General features: G+C 40.4%; 1 long non-coding RNA gene across 1 annotated transcript in view; it reads right to left on the bottom strand.

Moving 5' to 3' along the window:
* LOC139766327 (uncharacterized) overlaps positions 1-23,874 on the bottom strand; it is a 133,897-nt gene extending 110,023 nt beyond the window's left edge. The window contains exon 1 of the long non-coding RNA XR_011716846.1: positions 22,627-23,874. This is a non-coding gene — a long non-coding RNA (uncharacterized lncRNA). The remainder of the gene's footprint in view (positions 1-22,626) is intronic.
* Between the last annotated feature and the right edge of the window lie 307 nt (positions 23,875-24,181).

Below are 24,181 nucleotides of genomic sequence, written 5' to 3'. Positions count from 1 at the left end.
CTGTCCATGCAAATACTGGTAAACCATTCGGCTGTCAGGTAATTTCCAGACTAGACGTATGCAGGTCATGATATTTTGGTCATCAGACTTTATGAGATCAAAACATTTCTACACCTACAAAACGCACTAATGGCCTTCCCACCTTATCTACTTGTGGAGCGTTCCACACACACACAGGAAAACTACGGTCAAGATGAAATACTACCTGGCAACGCTGTTTCTCTCGGCCATTATTTTCTCAACAAACACACGGCTCCGTCCATCAGAATTTTTTCTACTCCCTAACGAGGTACTGTTGTTGCTAATTAGGGCATATATTACCGTCCACAGCCACGCTATCCACCAGTTCTTGAGTTTCCTTCCCAGGAGAGGCTCTTTCCATCCTTCTCTAAATCTGTTTTATATCCACCTCGCGAATACTTCCGAATCTTGCTCACGATGAGAAACATTTGTCTTCCGTTATGTCTTTGATATTCTCCTCCCCACACCAGCCTTCTCATCCTCAGGCCTCAAATATCAACACCAAGGAGTAATTCTTCCATTACCTGGTCCATCAGCTTCATTGTCTTTCTACTGTATGGCATCCATTACCCGTATAGTCTTCCTCAAGATTACCCTGGGAAACAGCTCATCTATAACACATCCTTCTTTTCTATTCCATAGCCCATCTCTTTTCACTTGTTCCAGCCTCCACTTCCTCTTTCAAGAAATTTTATCCACCATTTATCCCTTTCTGTTTCCTATATTTCACCCATATCTCCCAGTTTTTTTCTTTTCCTGAATCTACAGAGCTCTTTTCTGTTGCCCCCAACAGGCGAGATCATTTTTCGTTCTGTATGCAATTATTTGTCTATCAGTCTCCCTTCCTTAGGACACCTCCTATGTATAACTTTACTCACAGTTTGCCCTCACAGTTGTAGCCAAATTGAACTGCATCAGCCACCACACGTCTGCACATCCACATATTACGAGGCTTAGTTTCTCTCCTTGAACCACAGTAACGTTACCATTCCTTCAGTGTGGTTCCATATATACTTCAACGTCTCATTTCTCTTTCACTCTTGCCACCTTAGGTACTGGGAGAACCAGCGCCACTGGACTGCCATTCCCTAGACTATGATACCCATCCTTGCGCTGAGTACATTACAAAGATTAGGATCTATATGACCTAATCAAACTTCATTTGACTTGGTCGAACGTTCTTTAGTTCATCAAGCTAGATTAGCTGATGAACAATAATCAGAAAATTAGAAAACACTCACAGAGAATGCTCCCTCAATCAAGATTCGCTATGCAACTGTTCTGTCCTAAACTTCAGCAAATTGCGACATCTTCGAGGAACGTAGGGTAGAGCGACCAAAGGACATGAAATAAACAAGAAACTTGTTAAAAAGAAAAAGACGTGAAAAAGTAATTTCAAAGTGTAAGAGTGGTAATGAACGGAATAAAATGATTAAGAATGAACGGAATAACATGACTGAAGATATGTTAACGCCAACTGCATATAGAAATTATAAGAAGTTGTGCGATAGAAGAGAATCTTCAAGACTTCGATGGGGCCGCACGAGTGTAAAACTCCCTCACCGTACAGTACGAATAAATCATTACACACACACACACACACACACACACACACACACACACACAACTGGGTGTTCATCAGAGGAGACAGATCAAAGAAAGAGCAAGAGATATAAAGAACACAGAAGACAAAAAGAAAACCGAAAATATTAGCAGCGGTAAAAGAGCAGATCAGCCCAGCCACTTGCAAAGAGAGGCCAGGTATATCATGTAGCGCTAGAGGAGTTATAATAATGTATATGAATGCTACTGGATCGTTAGTAAATTAATAAGCGAACGAAATTAAAAGCCGTACTAACACAAAGGCAGAAGCATTTGGATTTGCAATAACGAAACTTATCAAAGAGATAAGATCTAACCAAATCATTCCAGAGGAATACGTGATATCAAAGAAAATGAGAGAGGAGGAAGAGGGAGACCGTGTTGACAAGGGACAACTGTTTCAGCTTCAAGAATTATTGGTAAGTGGTTCACTTAACGAGGGCTTGGCAGATAAATTACTTCATAATGTTGATAGTGTATTAATGTCTAAAGAAATCTGGTGTCCCAGAACAACTACTTAACGCAAGATTATTAAAGAGCAATCAGGAAGTAATAAGACACGCACATCTAAGATATATATATATATCTTAGATGGAGATGGAGTGAGTATTTTGAAGGTTTGTTGAACGTGTTTGATGATAGAGTGGCACATATAGGGTGTTTTGGTCGAGGTGGTGTGCAGAGTGCGAGGGTTAGGGAAAATGAGTTGGTAAACAGAGAAGAGGTAGTAAAAGCTTTGCGGAAGATGAAAGCCGGCAAGGCAGCAGGTTTGGATGGTATTGCAGTGGAATTTATTAAAAAAGGGGGTGACTGTATTGTTGACTGGTTGGTAAGGTTATTTAATGTATGTATGACTCATGGTGAGGTGCCTGAAGATTGGCGGAATGCGTGCATAGTGCCATTGTACAAAGGCAAAGGGGATAAGAGTGAGTGCTCAAATTACAGAGGTATAAGTTTGTTGAGCATTCCTGGCAAATTATATGGGAGGGTTGATTGAGAGGGTGAAGGCATGTACAGAGCATCAGATTGGGGAAGAGCAGTGTGGTTTCAGAAGTGGTAGAGGATGTGTGGATCAGGTGTTTGCTTTGAAGAATGTATGTGAGAAATACTTAGAAAAGCAAATGGATTTGTATGTAGCATTTATGGATCTGGAGAAGGCATATGATTGAGTTGATAGAGATGCTCTGTGGAAGGTATTAAGAATATATGGTGTGGGAGGCAAGTTGTTAGAAGCAGTGAAAAGTTTTTATCGAGGATGTAAGGCATGTGTACGTGTAGGAAGAGAGGAAAGTGATTGGTTCTCAGTGAATGTAGGTTTGCGGCAGGGGTGTGTGATGTCTCCATGGTTGTTTAATTTGTTTATGGATGGGGTTGTTAGGGAGGTAAATGCAAGAGTTTTGGAAAGAGGGGCAAGTATGAAGCCTGTTGGGGATGAGAGAGCTTGGGAAGTGAGTCAGTTGTTGTTCGCTGATGATACAGCGCTGGTGGCTGATTCATGTGAGAAACTGCAGAAGCTGGTGACTGAGTTTGGTAAAGTGTGTGAAAGAAGAAAGTTAAGAGTAAATGTGAATAAGAGCAAGGTTATTAGGTACAGTAGGGTTGAGGGTCAATTCAATTGGGAGGTGAGTTTGAATGGAGAAAAACTGGAGGAAGTGAAGTGTTTTAGATATCTGGGAGTGGATCTGGCAGCGGATGGAACCATGGAAGCGGAAATGGATCATAGGGTGGGGGAGGGGGGCGAAAATTCTGGGAGCCTTGAAGAATGTGTGGAAGTCGAGAACATTATCTTGGAAAACAAAAATGGGTATGTTTGAAGGAATAGTGGTTCCAACAATGCTGTATGGTTGCGAGGCGTGGACTATGGATAGAGTTGTGCGCAGGAGGATGGATGTGCTGGAAATGAGATGTCTGAGGACAATGTGTGGTGTGAGGTGGTTTGATCGAGTAAGTAACGTAAGGGTAAGAGAGATGTGTGGAAATAAAAAGAGAGTGGTTGAGAGAGCAGAAGAGGGTGTTTTGAAATGGTTTGGTCACATGGAGAGAATGAGTGAGGAAAGATTGACCAAGAGGATATATGTGTCGGAGGTGGAGGGAACGAGGAGAAGAGGGAGACCAAATTGGAGGTGGAAAGATGGAGTGAAAAAGATTTTGTGTGATCGGGGCCTGAACATGCAGGAGGGTGAAAGGAGGGCAAAGAATAGAGTGAATTGGAGCGATGTGGTATACCGGGGTTGACGTGCTGTTAGTGGATTGAATCAAGGCATGTGTATGGGGGTGGGTTGGGCCATTTCTTTCGTCTGTTTCCTTGCGCTACCTCGCAAACGCGGGAGACAGCGACAAAGCAAAAAAAAGAAAAAAAAAAAAAAAAAATATATATATATATATATATATATATATATATATATATATATATATATATTTTTTTTTTTTTTTTTTTTTTTTTGCTTTGTCGCTGTCTCCCGCGTTTGCGAGGTAGCGCAAGGAAACAGACGAAAGAAATGGCCCAACCCACCCCCATACACATGCCTTGATATATATATATATATATATATATATATATATATATATATATATATATATATATACATATTCATTTATCATACTTTGACGCTGTCTCTCGCGTTAGTGAGGTAGCGCAAGGAAACAGACGAAAGAATGGCCCAACTCACCCACATACACATGTATATACATAAACTCCCACACACGCACATGTACACATACTTATACATTTCAACGCATACATACATATACACACACAGACATATACACATATGTACATATTCATACATGCTGCCTTCATTCATTCCCGCTGCCACCCCGCCACATATGAAATGGCATCCCCCTCCCCCCGTGTGCGCGCAAGGTAGTGCTAGGATAAAACAAAGGCCACTTTCGTTCAAACTCAATCTCTAGCTATCATGTGTAATGCACCGAAATCACAGCTCCCTTTCCACATCTAGGCCCAACAAAACTTTCCATGGTTTACCCCAGACGCTTCACATACCCTGGTTCAATCCACTGACAGCACGTCGACCGGTATACTACATCGTTCCAATTTATTCTATTCCTTGCACGCCTTTCACCCTCTTGCATGATCAGGCCCCAATCGCTCAAAATCTTTTTCACTCCATCTTTCCACCTCCAATTTGGTCTTCCACTTCTCCTCGTTCCCTCCACCTCTGACAAATATATCCTCTTTGTCAATCTTCCCTCACTCATTCTCTCCGTGTGATCAAACCATTTCAATACACCCTCTTCTGCTCTCTAAACCACATCTTTTTATTACCACACATCTCTCTTATCCTTTCATTACTTACTCGATCAAACCACCTCACATCACATACTGTCCTCAAACATCTCATTTCCAACACATCCACCCTCCTCCGCACAACCCCATCTATAGCCCATGCCTCAAAACCATATAACATCGTTGGAACCACTTTTCCTTCAAACATACCCATTTTGGCTCTCCGAAATAACGTTCTTACCTTCCACACATTCTTCAACGCTCCCAGGACATTCGTCCCCTCCCCCACCCTGTGACTCACTTCCGCTCCCATGGTTCCATCCGCTGCCAAATCCACTCCCAGAAGTCTAAAACACTTCACTTTCTCCAGTTCTTCTCCATTCAAACTTACCTCCTAATTTACTTGTCCCTCAACCCTACTGAATCTAATAACCTTGCTCTTATTCACATTTACCCTCAGCTTTCTTCTTTCAGACACTTTACCAAACTCAGTAACCAACTTCTGCAGTTTCTCACCTGAATCAGCCACCAGCAATGTATCATCAGCGAACAACAACTGACTCACTTCCCAAGCTCTCTCATCCACAACAGACTGCATACTTGCCCCTCTCTCTCCAAAACTCCCGCATTCACCTCCCTACTAACCCCATCCATAAACAAATTAAACAACCATGGAGACCTCACACCCCTGCCGCAAACCGACATTCACTGGAAACCATCACTTTCCTCCTTTCCTACTCGTACACATGCTTTACATCCTCGATAAAAACTTTTCACTGCTTCCAGCAACTTACCTTCCACACCATATACTCTTAATACCTTCCACAGAGCATCTCTATCAACACTATTATATGTCTTCTCCAGATCCATAAATGCTACATACAAATCCATCTACTTTTCTAAGCATTTCTCCCATACATTCTTCAAAGCAAACACCTGATCCACACATCCTCTACCACTTCTGAAACCATATTGCTCTTCACCAGTCTGATACTCTGTACATGCCTTCACCCTCTCAGTCAATACCCTCTCATATAATTTACCAGGAATACTCAACAAACTTATAGCTCTGTAATTTGAACACTCACCTTTATCCCATTTGCCTCTGTACAATGGCACTATGCATGCATTCCGCCAATCCTCAGGCACTTCACCATGAACCATACATTCAGTGAATATCCTCCCCAACCAGTCATAACACAGTCACCCCCTTTTCCTTATAAATTCCACAGCAATACAATCCACACCCGCCACCTTGCCGGCTTTCATCTTCCGCAAAGCTTTGAGGAAAGGAACCTGGATGTTTAGGCTCTGAGTGAAACAAAGCTCAAGAGTAAAGGGGAAGAGAAGTTTGGGAATGTCTTGGGAGTAAAGTCAGGGGTTGGTGAGAGGACAAGAGCAAAGGAAAGAGTAGCACTACTCCTGAAGCAGGAGTTGTGGGAGTATGTGAAAGAGTGTAAGGAAGTAAACTCTATATTGATATGAGTAAAACTGAAAGTGGATGGAGAGAGATGGGTGATTATTGATGCCTATGCACCTGGTCATGAGAAGAAAGATCATGAGAGACAAGTGTTTTGGGAGCAGTTGAGTGTGTGTGTTAGCAGCTTTGATGCACGAGACCGGGTTATAGTGATGGGTGATTTGAATGCAAAGGTAAGTAATGTGGCAGTTGAGGGTATAATTGGTGTACATGGGGTGTTCAGTGTTGCAAATGTAAATGGTGATGAGCTTGTAGATTTGTGTGCTGAAAAAGGACTGGTGACTGGGAATACCTGGTTTAAAAAGAGATATACATAAGTATACGTATGTAAGTAGGAGAGATGGCCAGACAGCGTTGCAGGATTACGTGTTAATTGATAGGCGCGTGAGAGAGAGACTTTTGGATATTAATGTGCTGTGAGGGACAACTGGAGGGATGTCTGATCAGTATCTAGTGGAGGCGAAGGTGAAGATATATAGAGGTTTTCCAAAAAGAAGAGAGAACGTTGGGGTGAAGAGAGTGGTGAGAGTAAGTGAGCTTGAAAAGGAGATTTGTGTAAGGAAGTACCAGGAGATATTGCGTGCAGAATGGAAAAAGGTGAGAGCAAATGATGTAAGAAGAGTGGGGGAGGAATGGGATGTATTTAGGGAAGCAGTGATGGCTTGCGCAAAAGATGCCTGTGGCATGAGAAAGGTGGGAGGTGGGCAGATTAGATTGGGTATTGAGTGGTGGGATGAAGAAGTAATATTGTTACTGAGAGAGAAGAGAGAGGCATTTGGACGATTTCTGCAGGGAAATAATGCAAATGACTGGGAGATGTATACAAGAAAGAGGCAAGAGGTCAAGAGAAAGGTGCAAGAGGTGAAAAGAGGGCAAATGAGAGTTGGGGTGAGAGAGTATCATTAAATTTTAGGAAGAATACATAAATGTTTTGGAAGGAGGTAAATAAAGTGCGTAAAACAAGAGAACAAATGGGAACATCGGTGAAGGGGGCAAACGGGGAGTTAACAACAATTAGTGGTGAAGTGAGAGGGAGATGGTGTGAGTTTTTTGAAGGTTTGTTGAATGTGTTTGATGATAAAGTGGCAGATATAGGGTGTTTTGGTCGAGCTGGTGTGCAAAGTGAGAGGGTCAGGGAGAATGATTTGGTGTGTACATATACATATATATATATATATATATATATATATATATATATATAGATAGATAGATAGATAGATAGATAGATAGATAGATAGATAGATAGAGATAGATATAGATATTGGCATAAACTGCAACCGTAGAAAATAAAGCGTGGGCAAGCGCATGCGTGCTTCAAGTGATTGTGATTTCCCGAAAATATTTTGGAAAATTGTTCCGATGTGAAATCCATTTTCCTGTTCACCAATCAAACCACCGTAAAATCTGTTTTGCGTGTACGTAAGTGGTGAAGACTTGCAGCTGTGGACACAGGCACAGATATTAATAGAGAAGTGAACCGGTCACAATACTGTGTTGTGTGAGGGAGGGGTAGTGATGGATATGATGACAAGGTATCATTTCGTTTTTAAGTAAAAATCTCCGCCGTCACATAACCACAAGAAAAGTCTACGTAAAGAAGCTGTAATAATTGAACACCTCTTCTTGGGAAACCACCGCATCTGACGTCATACATGTGCAAACAACGCATTCCCGCGCCTTCTGCAGACTTAGAGCGGACGGGAACATCTTAACAATAGAACCAAGGATCACTTTAGCGATAATGTTTACTTCTAGACCTAGTCCTTCTACAAATGAGGATCTTGTGTATATAATGCTGATCTTGGGGAACATTTTCTTACGTGATCGTCAAATTATTGTTGTGTTAACTTTCAGTGCCTCGTGTAATACTGTTCAGCAGGAAGTAGTAAACAAAGAAATACCATATGTTAGACTCTCATATCTTAATGATCTTCGCGCTCCTCTTAACAGGCAAATCTGGGATGGTATCGTCAATAGAAATATGGAAGTACCTTGAAAATGCCTCAGTAAAGCAATATGGAGTAGTAGAAGGAACCTGAATGACAGTGCATAGAATAAGAATTTCTTGCAAGATTAAGACAAAGTAGTGGTACAACGAAATAGAGAAATGCTTGTTTCCTAATGAAATGGGACATAAGTAACTCGGAAAGAAAAATAACCATCATGACTGATTACATTAGGTAATTCTGAGTAAAAAGTAAGACATACGTCAAAGGAAATGGCAGTATGAAGCATATACTGCATAAAAAAAAGAAACTAAGCAATTCTATACTTCAGTTAGAGGCAAGAGCCACGTCCAGTAAGTACAGAAAATCTGGCAGAAGACAGTGAAGCAATGGCAAAGATCTTCAGTAATTTTCTCTTCTCTCAGCATTTGCCATTCGAAACACAACCTATATCACGGATCCAATTCTATTGCTAGGAGAGAAAAACATGTTCGACGACATGTACCATAAGCAGTATATGAAGGTAACGTAAATCAAACGGCAGACCGAACAAACACTTACCCAAGGATATTAAAAGCTTCGAAAAAAGAGATAGTTAGGACACTGAATGTTCTTTTCTGTGACTCATTTGCTAAGGGGAACGTTTCTGAGGATTAGAAGCTGGCTTGTATAACATTAATATCTTAAAAAGTTAAGAGGTACCACCCGGAAATCATTACCCTATTAGCTTAACATCTGTAGCTGGTAAACCTATGCAAATCAACATTCGAGACATGTTTGAGAATAATTTAGAGGATCGCCGCTAAATCAAACATTTGATAAAGTCCCGCTTCAGAGATTACTAGTACAGATTAAGTCACATGGTATATTTTTCGTTGTACTACGGTGGTTAAAAGACTGGATGACTAGCCTTAAACAAAGGAGAGTGAGGGATCAAGGCCTGAACGTGCAGGAGGGTGTGAGGCGTGCACTGGATAGAGTGCATTGGAGCAGTGTCGTATACGAGGGGCAAATTGCTGTCAGTGGGCAGAACCAGGGCACATGAATCGGTCAGGGAGAAAGGTTTGTAGGCTTGGCTGTCGATAAGGGGCTCCAATTTCTGTGCATTTTACACAACTAGAGAATGGATGTGACCAAATGAGGCCATTTTTCGTCTGTTCTTAGTTTTACCTCATTGCGCGGAAGAAATGAAAAACTATACTACTGAAGGCAACTTACATCCTGGTTCAAGTTCCATTGCTACAAGAGGAAAACATTGTACAGCATATTGACATACAAACTGAAGATATACGATCAAAGCAAATTGGAATCATAGTGATCAAAACGAGTGGAGCAGTCTATTTTCATCCGACGATAATAAGACAATCGAAAAATGAATAGTTCACACCGCTCCTTTCAATGTCACTTCCCCCGGGGAAAGTCTTAAAGGAATGAAAGTTTCCCAACGTAACACCGACATTCAAAATAAAAGTAATATGTCACTGCCCGGAAAGTACAATTCGAGAAAAGACTGTAAATCATTTAGAGGGGTCACGTGTGTGTACCATATAAGATTATTTTTACAGAATCAGGTTTTCGTCTGTCAAACACTGTGGGAGGATGTCAGACAACGAGCAGACAGAAGAATAACCTTCAGTATCATTAAACGAACAGTGTCTAAAATACTATATGCCACGTATGTAAACTTAGATACAGTGTTGCTTTATGTAACTTTTACCGTAAAAAACGTACACATAGGATGAAAAAAAATATTGAAAAGTGAACCGCTGGATCTACATTAATATAAGAAGCTGAAAATACTGTAGAAAAATGAAATCTTAAATGGTATTACTGCTGAAATATGGGACTCTCAATTTGACTTCAGACGCTGAATACGCTGACCGGTCTGGATAGAGAAACAATTTCCAAAGTTGGGAAGGAGACAACTAGAGACATAAATGGAAAGAAATTAGAAAATCAGTAAGAAGGTATGTAAGGAATAAATAAACATATATATATATATATATATATATATATATATATATATATATATATATATATATATATACGTGTGTGTGTCTGTGTGGAGAGAGAGAGAAAGAGAGAGAGAGAGAGAGAGAGAGAGAGAGAGAGAGAGAGAGAGAGAGAGAGAGAGAGAGAGAGGGGAGAGAGCGAGTTGAGGGGCTACAGCCTCGACAAAATACTTCTCATTCCAAAGGAGTCTACTTGTCCCTGCCACTGGATGTAGCATACTTTGGGCTTCATGAACCTATACTAAGGTCCTAGGTAACACCAGAAAATGGACATGGGGTAATCATACTATATATATATATATATATATATATATATATATATATATATATATATATATATATATATGAGAGAGAGAGAGAGAGTAATAGAATTACTGACAATTGAAAAGAAGGTAGTCTGTGCAGAAATCTATATATATTCAGAAAATGACTGAACTAATATATGTATGTGAGGGGAGGAGCAATGTGAGTAGTTTCTTACTGCCCATGTGTACAAATAGGTAACCACAGATAAATAAGCACACACACACACACACACACACACACACACACACACGCACACACACACACACACGTGCTGACCTACTCATCAAACGTAAATGTACATACATACATACACAAGGGTACCACGAGCGTATACCTTTCTCCCAGTAACAGATTGCACTTACATACATAAATACATACATACATACATACATACATACATACATACATACATGCATACATCCATACGTATAGAAAGACAGACAGACAGATCAAACACACACACACACTCACACACACACACACACACACACACACACACACACACACACTGCTAGTGATTGCAGCCAACGGCCAATATCATTGATGTGTCTGATGTTCAAGATATTTGAAGCTGCTCTTCCTTTGATGTGGGACTCGGAAGCGCATGGCGACTGCCACACAGACGCATGCATATATTCATGGATTACTCATCAGATCCAATAATTTTGCAGCCTGAGGTTAAATATATATATCAATGTTTCTCCTTTGATCAGAATTTCTTTTGCAATCACAAAGGGATCTCTCGTCCGACAAAGGATAATCTCATATTGATAGCGAGCTGCCGACGCGATTGTGCGTGTATTTTGCGCTTGGTAACGTCTGTCTATGATACGGCATTCCTGGGTTCGTCTATATAGTTCCACGGATGTTCCAAGTAACATCTCGGTCATGGTGACGCACATGTTGGAGACACGAGACAGTGCATTTGCATCTTCCCTGTTCACGAGATCTTCTGCTATGTTTCGTAAATCGATTATGAAGCAACGTAAAAATTCGAAACGAGACACAAAAACGATGTTTCCTGGTGTTTGACAAACCTTCTTCCACGTCTCGTAGAGTAACAGCTCCAACGTATACGTGGTAGTTCACATGTATGTAAGGTCATCTCTATGAAACACTGGCAATGTGTTGCATCCTCAGCGATCTAAGATCGTATGATCATCTTGAGTTAAGAGTTAAGTGATACTTACTCACCGTAAGATGAAGTCATTATTCATCATCAAAGATGTAGATAAGATTAGAAATCTTAAAATGAAAAGCTGAATGATACTGTCCAAGACTAACTTGCTGGACTGTTTGTTATCACTTAACCACTATTGGTGTCACTCGTTAACCTTTAGATACTATACGCAAAAAATTTTGGCTTTAGTTTTGAGAAGATTTTCATAAAAAATATCTATTATATATATATATATATATATATATATATATATATATATATATATATATATATATATATTGGTAACTCGAGTCAGATGAGCTTCTCAACTTTCTAATGCACTTATAAACTGGATTTTCTGACCGTTCTAATACATTCTCAGAACATTGACTAAAGAGCCGACTAAGACCGACCAATTAAGTTCAAGAAAGTGAACAAAAGACAAAATATATATATATATATATATATATATATATATATATATATATATATATATATATATATATATATATACACACGTAACTATACTTTAACTATATAGCACCATATATGTAAATATGATATACGATTTTACGTGTATAATCTTGTGGCTGTTCTCGAATGGCAGGGGTGAACCTGGTCCTAACGAAGAAGGAATTGTCCTGAGAGTTGTTGGTTGTGGTGAGGGCGAGGCCGCCAGTGTTGGGCCGGACTGACCCAGATCATACTCGGTCAACATGTGTCCACTACCTCTGGTCTGCAAGTTTCAGCAATATGTGCTTTCACCGTGTGGTTGCAAATTGATCTTCCATCATGTGTTTGCTTATGTATCACGCACATTATCTTAATTTCTAGGTAACTAAACAGACTGCGATCATCTTTTTTTCCTTGAGTGTACTACGAGGGACGACTTAATGATGCATGGGACGAAGACTGTCGAATAATGTTCACCGAATCCTGGGAAAGTATAACCGCACTTGGCATTATCATTACAAGGATGATGACCCCACACCAGGGAATACCGTACACTGGGCATCACTTGATGTAATCACCAACTCTTTCTTCGCTAAAGGGACAAAGTACCAGAAGAGAATCCGCTGGCGATAGTTTGTTAAATCTAATCAAACGGTTGGATGTGTGTACTGATCCGAGTGTCAGGTGTAGGGATGGCTTCACTCACGTTCCACTCACTGAGGCAAGTATCTTTATTTCCCTCAATACATCATCTTTCTTCTGAAGCAGGTAAAACCTTAGATAATGCAGTAAAATGAGTTACTGAATAGACTGCAAGTCTTCCAAGGTTCTCTCTTACCTCTGGGTTTCCACAACTGTACATCAAAGCCTCTCTCTCCCTCCCTCTTACAGATTCCCTCACGCTATCCTAGTTTCCCTAATCCTCTCCTCCTCTTCGCCTCATTCAAGTACACATTTGTCATCATTTTAAAACATCCTTTCTCTCTGCCTGTGCCTCCTAAGAACCCTGACCGAAATTCATATCACTCACTCTTTTCTGTCTTTCGCCTTTCCTTATTGCATTTCACTGTGCAGTCTTTACATTCTACAGTCAAAGTCAAACAAAATATTCTCCACAGCGTGTATCTCTCTACCAGTCGGTTCTTACTCGCACTTCACCTTTATGATCATAGCAAGCCGAGCTATAGCTTACAACAGGCTTCCTTACAAAGGCAAACTCAAGTTATTGATATCTATATTTCTCCAAAATCTCCTTCCTCATGTTGACTGATCATCATTCTCTGTTTTTCCAGTATCCATTCCACCCTCCACTGGACATCCTCCCAGAATATGTGGAATATCTTACCCTTCTCTGTAGTTTCTTCCTTGTAACTTGATTTCACTTTCCGAATCTTTCGTCTAAAACCCAACCACTGTGCTGCAGTCGTTACCCAGTGTGAGCTCCCTCTTATGTAACTTCCAAGTTCTCCCGCTGTGTTTTACAGTTCTGACACTGTGTCGTCCGCTGACTGATTCATTCATATATACTGATAGCAAAAGACAGGTCTGACTTCACTACCTATATCACTGAGTCCCACCACATATCAAGCCTCCGTGAAGATATAACACACTAAGTCTTACCAAAACTTCAGCCTTAAACCACTCACTCATCCCAGTGTTTATCGTTACACACCCATCACGTCTTCCATCAGCTTCCCCAACTCCATACATCCTCAACACCCTCCATAAATCTCTCCCGGTATCTCCATTTATATATCTCTTCCTCCAGATCTGTAAAAGGAGAATCCATCGTATGAATTTTTAGCATTTTCTAAACCATTAATCTCACACAAACGTGATTCCAACAACTACTCCCCTTCAAATGTTTCCCGGCTTCATCCTTTCTTAATATATTGTATTCATTTTCACAATCTTTCGTGAACCACTCCGTTGTATGTATATCCTTCTTTGCTTACCACACTAACGATTTTGTTGACATTAACTTTGTGTTCCAAGTCCTGGAGTATCATGCATGGAGAAGAGTGTAGCATCTCCCGTACCTCTTTCACAATCTTTCTGGTTACTTTCCCAACACCAGTTGCCTGACCATACTCTGTCCCTTAGTCTCTATACTTTTCTAAGTCCGTCCGAAACACACTTTGATCTCCTATGCTTTCAAGCTCTGAACTTAGCCCTGATATGCAAACTTTAGCAGCACGTTTACTGTTTACGAGCCTTTCTTCTGCCTCAATCATACCCTTTGTAATCAATGGCGCATCTGCACCAGAACCTTCCTTAACCCTTATCTCTCCTCTTGACACTGTTTCGTTCTAATTCTTTAGTACCTTATAATAATCGTTTTTCTACTGTGATGTTCTTTTATTGTTTCGTTCTAATTCTTTAGTACCTTATAATAATCGTTTTTCTACTGTGATGTTCTTTATTGTTTCGTTATAATTCTTTAGTACCTTATAATAATCGTTTTTCTACTGTGATGTTCTTTTATTGTTTCGTTCTAATTCTTTAGTACCTTATAATAATCGTTTTTCTACTGTGATGTTCTTTTATTGTTTCGTTATAATTCTTTAGTACCTTATAATAATCGTTTTTCTACTGTGATGTTCTTTTATTGTTTCGTTCTAATTCTTTAGTACCTTATAATAATCGTTTTTCTACTGTGATGTTCTTTTATTGTTTCGTTATAATTCTTTAGTACCTTATAATAATCGTTTTTCTACTGTGATGTTCTTTTATTGTTTCGTTCTAATTCTTTAGTACCTTATAATAATCGTTTTTCTACTGTGATGTTCTTTTATTGTTTCGTTATAATTCTTTAGTACCTTATAATAATCGTTTTTCTACTGTGATGTTCTTTTATTGCTTCGTTCTAATTCTTTAGTACCTTATATTGATTGCTTTTCTACTAAGATGTTCTTTTTTTGTTTTCCTGTCTCAGCTCTCTTTCGCATATCCTTTAACCTTTCTCGCTCTTCTCTTTTAACTCACGTCTTTTGATACGGTCACAATCCTCACATTTTTCCACACACATTCTCATTTCAAAATAAAAACAAACCAATTAGCTTTGAATTAACATCTCTCAATGTACCTCATGAATCCTCTCGGCCATTAAAATATGTAAATATACTGACATTCAGTTACCTAATTTGATTAGGGTGAATGGACGTGCCAATATATTTAGCAAAGAGTGGGAAGACAAATTACGTCGGTGGCTCTAGAACTGAAAGGCGCTTGTAACACTAAGGAACCTCATTCTCATTTATGTTTGGGGAAGACCTCATTTCCTCTGTGCCTATAAAGTGGGTTGATAGGCCCGGGAATACGGAAAGAATGCAAGATGTCCATATTAGACAGACTCGCCTCGTTTCTTCTTAGTAAGAAAAATTAGACCATCCTCTGTGGACTCGGACTAAAGAGTATATGCTCAACTTACTCATAGTCGTACATCAATATGTAGTTTCTACTCATGCCCAAAATAAGACTCATGAAGCACTCAGTATATATCTATCATGTTACTCTTGTTGGGGATTTATACTTCCTACGTATTCCCTGCGTGTCGAAGAGTGCTATTAAAGGGGCCATGAGGGGGAAAGGCTGGACACTCTAACGTCTATGTATTTCTTATTTCTAAAATTTGGAGAAGAAAGAGTCAAACAAGGAGTGCTCATCCTCCTCGAAAGCTTAGACTGGGTTGTCTGAAAATGTGTGGAGATAACCAAAATTAGAAGAATTGAAAGATAAGTTGTATGTTTGATGAGTGTTCGGAACTTGCATATTCTAGTTTTGAGCGAAACAAAGCTTAAGGGTATGGAGGAAGAATGTTCTAGGAAAGACTCAAGGATAAAGTCAGGGTTTAGTGTAAGGGTGAGATATAAGGAAGGAGGAGTTGTGGCAATGTGTGAAAGAGTGTAAGGAAGTGATCCCAAGACTACTATGGGTTAAAATGAAAGTGGATTTCGAGAGTTGAGTGATTTTCATCATTACTGCTGGAGATGAGTGAATTAAAGAAGAGAGGTGTGGGGGTGTTCCTGGAGGAGTTCAGTGAGAGTGTCAGGAGTTTTGATAGAAAGGATAGTGTATAAGTGGTGGGTGATTTGAATGTAAGAGTGGGTAATGTAGCACTTAAAGATATGATTAAGGAACATACAGTACTCAGTGTTGTGATTAAGAATGGTAAACAACTTGTGGAGTTGTGTGTTGAAAGAGGACTGGTGACTTGGAATAATTTTTCTGAAAAGAACGACCTTAAGTATACATGGGTGAGTTGGAAAGATGGTAAAGGGGCATTGTTGAATAATGTACTAATAGACAAGAATGCACATGAAATATTCTTGGCCGTGAACATGTTAAGAGGGGCAGCTGGTGTGATCTCTGATAGCTTCTTGGCGGAGGCAAGTTGATGGTTTACAGAGGCATTTGGAAAACAGGAAATGATGATGGTGAAAAGAGGGTTGTGAAAGTGAGTGAGCCTGGCAAAGACGTTTGTGAGAAAAGTCACTTTATAAAACTAAGTATAAAATGGCAAAATGTGATAGCAAATGAAGCTTAGGAAGTGGGTGATGATTGGAAGGAGTTTAGGGAAGCACTGCTTACATATGCGGATGTTGGGAAGTAAGCATTTGAAAAAGATTAGTGAGTGGGGAGATGGGGAAGTTGAGTTGCTGGTGAAGGAGAAAAGAAAGGTGGTGTATTAGGCCTTATTTGCAGGAAAGCAATGCAATTGATTAGGAGATGTACAAAAGAAAGCGGCAAGAGGTGAAAAGGAAAGTATAAGGGCCATACAAGAGGGCAAATGAGAGATGGAGCGAGCGAGTATCAACAAACTGCTTGAGGCAGTGAAGAGCAATTTTCAAAAGCATTTGTGAGAGTAAGAAGTGAGGAGGATGAGTTGTTCCACGCGAGGGCGAGTCTGCGTCAAGAGTGTGATGTTACCATGACGGGGTGATGAGGCAGGTGAATGCAGGCATCACAACAACAGCCATATTCGTTCACACTCATTCTCTAGCTGTCATGTGTAATGCACAGAAACCACAGCTCCCTTTCCACATCCAGGCCCCACAAAACTTTCCATGGTTGACTCAGACACTTCACATGCGCTGGTTCAATCCACTGACAGCACGACGACCCCGGCATAACACATCGTTCCAATTCACTCTATTCCTTGCACACCTTTCACCCTCCTGCATATTCAGGCCTCGATCGCTCAAAATCTTTTTCACTCCATCCTTCAATTCCAATTTGGCCTCCCACTTCTCCTCGTTCCGTCCACCTCTGACACGTATATCTTCTCTGTCAATCTTCCCGCACTCATTCTCTCCATGTGACCAAACCATTTCAATACACCCTCTTCTGCTCTCTCAACCACACTCTTTTTATTACCACACATCTCTCTTACCCTTTCATTACTTACTCGATCAAACCACCTCACACCACATATTGTCTCAACCACACTCTTTTCATTACCACACATCTCTCTTATCCTTTCATTACTTACTCGATCGAACCACCTCACACCCCATATTGTCTTCAAACATCTCATTTCCAACACATCCACCTTCCTCCGCACAACCGTATCTATAGCCCACGCCTCGCAACCATATAACATTGTTGGAACCACTATTCCTTCAAACATACCCATTTTTGCTTTCCGAGATAATATGCTCGCCTTCCACACATTTTTCAACGCTCCCAGAACTTTCGCCCCTTCCTCCCACCCTGTGACTCACTTCCGTTTCTATGGTTCCATCTACTGCCAAATCCACTCCCAGATATCTAAAACACTTCACTTACTCCAGTTTTTCTCCATTCAAACTTACCTCCCAGTTGACATGTCCCTCAACCCTAATATACCTAATAACCTTGCTCTTATTTACATTTACTCTCAGCTTTCTTCTTTCACACTCTTTACCAAACTCAGTCACAAGCTTCTGCAGTTTGTCAACCGAATCAGCCACCAGCGCTGTGTCATCAGCGAACCGACATTCACTGAGAAACAATCACTTTCCTCCCTTCCTACACGTACGCATGCCTTACATCCTCGATAAAGACTTTTCACTGCTTCTAGCAACTTGCCTGCCATACCATATATTCTTAATACCTTCGACAGAGCATCTCTATCAACTCTATCACATGCCTTCTCCAGATCCATAAATGCTACATACAAATCCATTTGTTTTTCTAAGTATTTCTCAAATACATTCTTAAAAGCAAACACCTCATCCACACATACTCTACCACTTCTGAAGCCACACTGCTCTTCCCTAATCTGATGCTCTGTACATGCCTTCACCCTCTCAATCAATACCCTCCCATATAATTTCCCAGGAATACTCAACAAACTTATACCCATGTAATTTGAGCACTCACCTTTATCCCCTTTGCCTTTGTACAATGGCACTATGTATGCATTCCGCCAATCCTCAGGCACTTCACTATGAGCCATACATACACAAGTTACCCCCTTTTTTAATACATTCCACTGCAATACCATCTAAACCCGCCGCCTTGCCGGCTTTCATCTTCCGCAAAGCTTTCACTACCTCTTCTCTGTTTACCAAATTATTCTCCCTAACCCTCTCACTTCGCACACAACCTCGACCAAAACACCCTATATCTACCACTATCATCTAACACATTCAACAAACTTTCAAAATATTCACTCCATCTTCTCACATTCAACTACTTGTTATTACCTACCCATTAGCCCTCTTCGCCGATGTTCCCATTTGTTCTCTTGTCTTACGCACTTTATTTACCTCTTTCCAAAATCTTTTTATCCTCCCTCAAATCTAATGATATTCTTTCACCCCAACTCTTATTTGCCCTCTTTTTCACCTCTTGCACCTTTCTCTTGACCTCCTGCCTCTTTCTTTTATACATCTCCCTGTCATTTGCACTATTTCCCAGCAAAAATCGTCCAGATGCCTCTCTCTTCTCTTTCACTAATAATCTTATTTCTTCATCCCACCATTCACTACCCTTTCTAATCTGCCCTCCTCCCACGCTTCTCATGCCACAAGCATCTTTTACGCAAGCCATCACTGCTTCCCTAAATACATCCCATTCCTCCCCCACTCCCCTTACCTCCTTTGGTCTCACCTTTTTCCATTCTGCACTCAGTCTCTCCTGGTACTTCCTCACACAAGTCTCCTTCCCAAGCTCACTTACTCTCACCACTCTCTTCACCCCAACATTTTCTCTTCTTTTCTGAAAACTTCTACAAATCTTCACCTTCGCCTCAACAAGATAATGATCAGACGTCCCTCCAGTTGCACCTCTCAGCACATTAACATCCAAAAGTCTCTCTTTCACGCGGCTATCAATTAACATGTAATCCAATGACGCTCTCTGGCCATTTCTCCTACTTACAAAAGTATACTTATGCATATCTCTCTTTTTAAACCAGGTATTCCCAATCAACAGTCCTTTTTCAGCACACAAATCTACAAGCTCTTCACCATATCCATTTACAACACTGAACACCCCATGCACACCAATTATTCCGTCAACTGCCACATTACTCACCTTTGCATTCAAATCACCCATCACTATAACCTGATCTCGTGCATCAAAACTACTAACACACTCACTCAGCTGCTCCCAAAACACTTGCCTCTCATAATCTTTCTTCTAATGCCCAGATGCATAGGCACCAATAATCACCCATATCTCTCCATCAACTTTCAGTTTTACCCATATCAATCTAGAGTTCACTTTCTTAAACTATTACATACTCCCACAACTCCTGTTTCAGGAGTAGTGCTACTCCTTCCCTTGCTCTTGTCCTCTCACCAACCCCTGACTTTACTCCCAAAACATCCCCAAACCACTCTTCCCCTTTACGCTTGAGCATCGTTTCACTCAGAGCCAAAACATCCAGGTTTCTTTCCTTAAACATACTACCTATCTCTCCTTTTTTCTCATCTTGGCTACATCCACAATCATTCAAACACCCAAATCTGAGCCTTCGAGGAGGATGAGCACTCCCCGCGTGACTCCTCCTGTTTCCCATTTTAGAAAGTTGAAATGTAAGGAGTGGAGGGTTTCCAGCCCCCCCGCTCCCGTCCCCTTTAGTCGCCTTCTACGACACGTGAGGAACGCGTGGGAAGTATTCTTACTACCCTATTCCCAGAGATAGGTAAACTATTAGCGCGACAAATCTGAATCCAAGAACTGTTCCGGTAAGAATTAAGACCCTTGAAGTCTCTGGCTTCGAAGTCCTTGGTTACTAGATCTCAGAATCTTCGATAATTAACAGAGACAGCGCGCTTCACTCTAAACACTAACGATATACCAACGGTAGCAATACTAACGTAGAGACTGTGTTGTATGAATACAACTGTTTAAAACAAACGCATTACGAGGAGAATCCTATATCTAGGTTACAATGTTTTACTTTGTCGAGCTTTATAAAGTCATACTGTCAACGACAAAATTCTAGCTTACATGTGACTGGTGTGCCGGGGTGGGGTCGAGGGATGTTACAGGGGAGTAGCACAAAGGCAATGGAAGTTAAGCAGGGGGACGTGTTGAATAGTGTGATGGGAAAGGGGCATTTGTGTAATGGTAAAGGAGAGCGATTCCTTTAGGGAAGACCAAGGACGAATGGAGATCATGAATGATTGAGACTGGGAAGAAAGTATGATAAGTGTAAGCAACAGATAAGTATAGGAAGATTGATGGAGGAGACTGTGAGCAAGGCGTAAGGGAGTGATAAAAGGGAGCTGGGAGAAAGGGAGGTAAGGAAGAAGAAGGGAGAGTAAAAAAGAGTAGGGAGGAAGGGGTCAGGTGTCAAGGAGAGAAAACAATGTTGGGGAGCTGGGATAAACTAGGTAAGCAATGACGGAGTAGGGACGGTGCGAGGGCGGGCATGAGAGAAGAGAGGCGATGTAGCAAGACAAGAGACTGCAAACAGAGGGTTTGAATACATGGAGTGAGTTTGGGCAACGTATCAAGCTACGTTTAACAGATTTCTGTCCTGACGCATCCGTTCTATATTTCCGTTATGAAAACGAATAAGTACTTCGCTACATGAATTCTGTCCACATGATAACGTTAGAATAGCTTTCAAAGCAACAGAACAGAAGGCAATCTTTTTTTAAATGCAAAAAAAACATTCCTGGCAAGCTGCAGTCGTCTACTGGCTACCAAAATGAGGGAAATAGCTGTTTTGTGCGCTTGCAAGATAAAAAAAATGAGAGGCATGTAGCCACAAACACTCCGAGCGAACACAATGCACATATTGCCAAATCGCTGAACAGCCTTTCTTAATGCTTAATCCCGCTCACCAACATGACAACGTAATGTTAGCAGTGTGATTCTCGGTGTTAGTCAGCCTCACCAAACACTCCACCCTTCCTTAGACTAATGGATAATAGAGGGATAAAAACATGAATAAAACTTTCACGTATTTCTCGCCATCACATGTAAAATTGAAAGAATACTTAAAAATCATTTTTAGAAACGTTAGGAGCAAAAATGCACATATATCAAGATCATATATATATATATATATATATATATATATATATATATATATATATATATATATATATATATAGTGACACTACGCCTAGGTTATGTAGTGCACTTCTGGGCACAGTATTTTAGGATGGATGTGAATTCCCTAGAAAACACACGGGAGAGGATGTCAAAAATAATCCTTGATATCAAGAATCATTATGAGAAAACATTAAGAAATTAACAGATAAAATTACCATTTCAGACATTCACACGTTTGCGGTATAAGTAAAGGTCAGAATCGTTCAAAAGACATCAAAAATCGTAAAATTATTTTTAACCAAATCAGACCTAACAAAAGAAAATTTCCTGGATGATCCAAACAGTTATAATACCTAATGATAAATGCATTCCTTCAGGAAGGTAAAGAGTAAGGGATTGAAAAGACTGAAGTGTACAAGTGGATAGAACGGGTTAAACAAGAACAATGCGAGTCAAATACTCAAAAAATCAGACTACCAAGACTCAACAACAATGGATTCAAACCTATTCACTTTAGATTTAATAATGATATAGGAATAATATATTGGTTTGGAAACAGAGATGATGAAGAATGAACTATCTTACCACATAGCATTTGAAGTGAAAAAAAAAAAGTTCCAGGTACAGATTACGTGGCAACATGTGCGAGTGGGCGGCTTATGAACAGAAGCTGCCTGGCGTGAACGACGTACCCAGTAACTGCCTAGCGTGACCGACGTACCCAATACAGTTGCCTTACATTCTTATATTCTTATCATGAGTTAAGAAAGTAGCTTGATCCCCCTGACTTAAACTTGAAATCACCAGAAACGTAATGGTTAAACAACGTTCGGTATGTAACGAAATTAACTGACACGACCAAAAAAAAAAAGTTGACAAGTAATAGTAATTATGTTGCTTACCTTCCGCAGTCTGGCAGGTGTAGGGATGTGACGGACGTCACTCACAAGTGACGAGGCTTTCAGGAAATTAACATATTTCACAAATTTTCAATATAATGACATTACGTTCAGAGACGCTGTAATTCACTCAAGTCTTTTATCACCATATGTCCAGTATTATCCACAAACCATTTCAGTCACTGTCTTTCACGAAATATAACGTATTATTCACCAGTATCTTCACGTAGCAATATTCCTGCCATATTTTTCTCCATTCGTTGTTTGTTGCAAACTTTTGATATTTTCCCCAGCCACGTTATTGTCCAGCAACGTTTCTACCACAATGCTCAGCAATCTCAGTGTTTTTACCACACTCCTACACTAGCACAACATGCGACATGTTTTTCATAACTTCATAATGCTATCAAATCACCATATCGTACCCAGGTCCTGCACGTCACAATAATAACATCACATTGATTACTAATACTGTATGCTCTTGTTATGTTGTAGTCTTCAGTCTTATTATGAGAACATAGCGTTCCTTTCGTGACTCACTGTTCACAGTTGAGTAGATAAGTGACTGTAGCCAATTTAACGAGGCTGCAGTTTCCAAGATTCACCTTATACCATTTCCTAAACAGTTTATGTATAGGAATAAACCCAAATCATTCGCTGGATTTTTCTACAGGAATGTATTTTAATGTTACTTAAAAAGTGTCTGAATTTTTCTGATGATGGTCCTTCATTTGATGTTCGTTCAAATCACTTGCACTGTTAAGTGGCTCACGGCCTGCTTACTCCCATGACACACACTGAAGTATCACAATTAACGGAAATCAGAGTTAACGACATGATCGTAATACTATCATCATCATCTTTTGCTCAGTTTCACTCGAGTGTCATTATTTATACAACTAATATATTATACACCAGCTGCAATACATTATATACGATGTATTATACACCAGCTGTACTACAATGTATACGATAAACCACACACCAGCTGCACTTCAACGTATACGACATATTCCACGTCTTCCTTCCTGGGAGTTCACGGCAGGACTGACGATGCTGACCTCCACCTGGTCCTGGGGTGTGGACGCTTCCAGCCAGTAAAAGGTCACAGGCAATGGTTTTTGACCATCGAACCGATTGCGCCAATGACTGGGTCATTGCTGATAATAAAAAAAACCTTATGCAGGGTGCCTCCTGGTGTCTCAACTTCTTATTGTCATTAAAAGGCTGGCTTTTTAAACTTACAGTCACTGTTATTTGTCTTTATATTCACGACATGGCTGGGCGAGGCTCGCTGGTGATCGGTCGTTTGACGATTCCGCGTCATCGTGGTCAGTTGTGCTGGCTCGGGGCGTTGTGTTGGGTGGGTCAGGTGAGGCAACACTGCCGATGAAGCGCTGGTGTTTCTCATAACATAACATAACGTCAAGGAGAAAATTGATAAACTCCCTTAAACATATAAAGTAAAAGTGGGCGAAACAATCATCTTCTCAGGTTTTGATGAAGCCAAAGCAGAAAAGTCGAGCCATCCGACACAAACCTGGGTATGTGAAACAAA

This window comes from Panulirus ornatus, chromosome 4 (assembly GCF_036320965.1).
Source record: "Panulirus ornatus isolate Po-2019 chromosome 4, ASM3632096v1, whole genome shotgun sequence".
NCBI lineage: Eukaryota > Metazoa > Arthropoda > Malacostraca > Decapoda > Palinuridae > Panulirus > Panulirus ornatus.
This window is presented reverse-complemented; position numbering and strand designations above follow the sequence as displayed.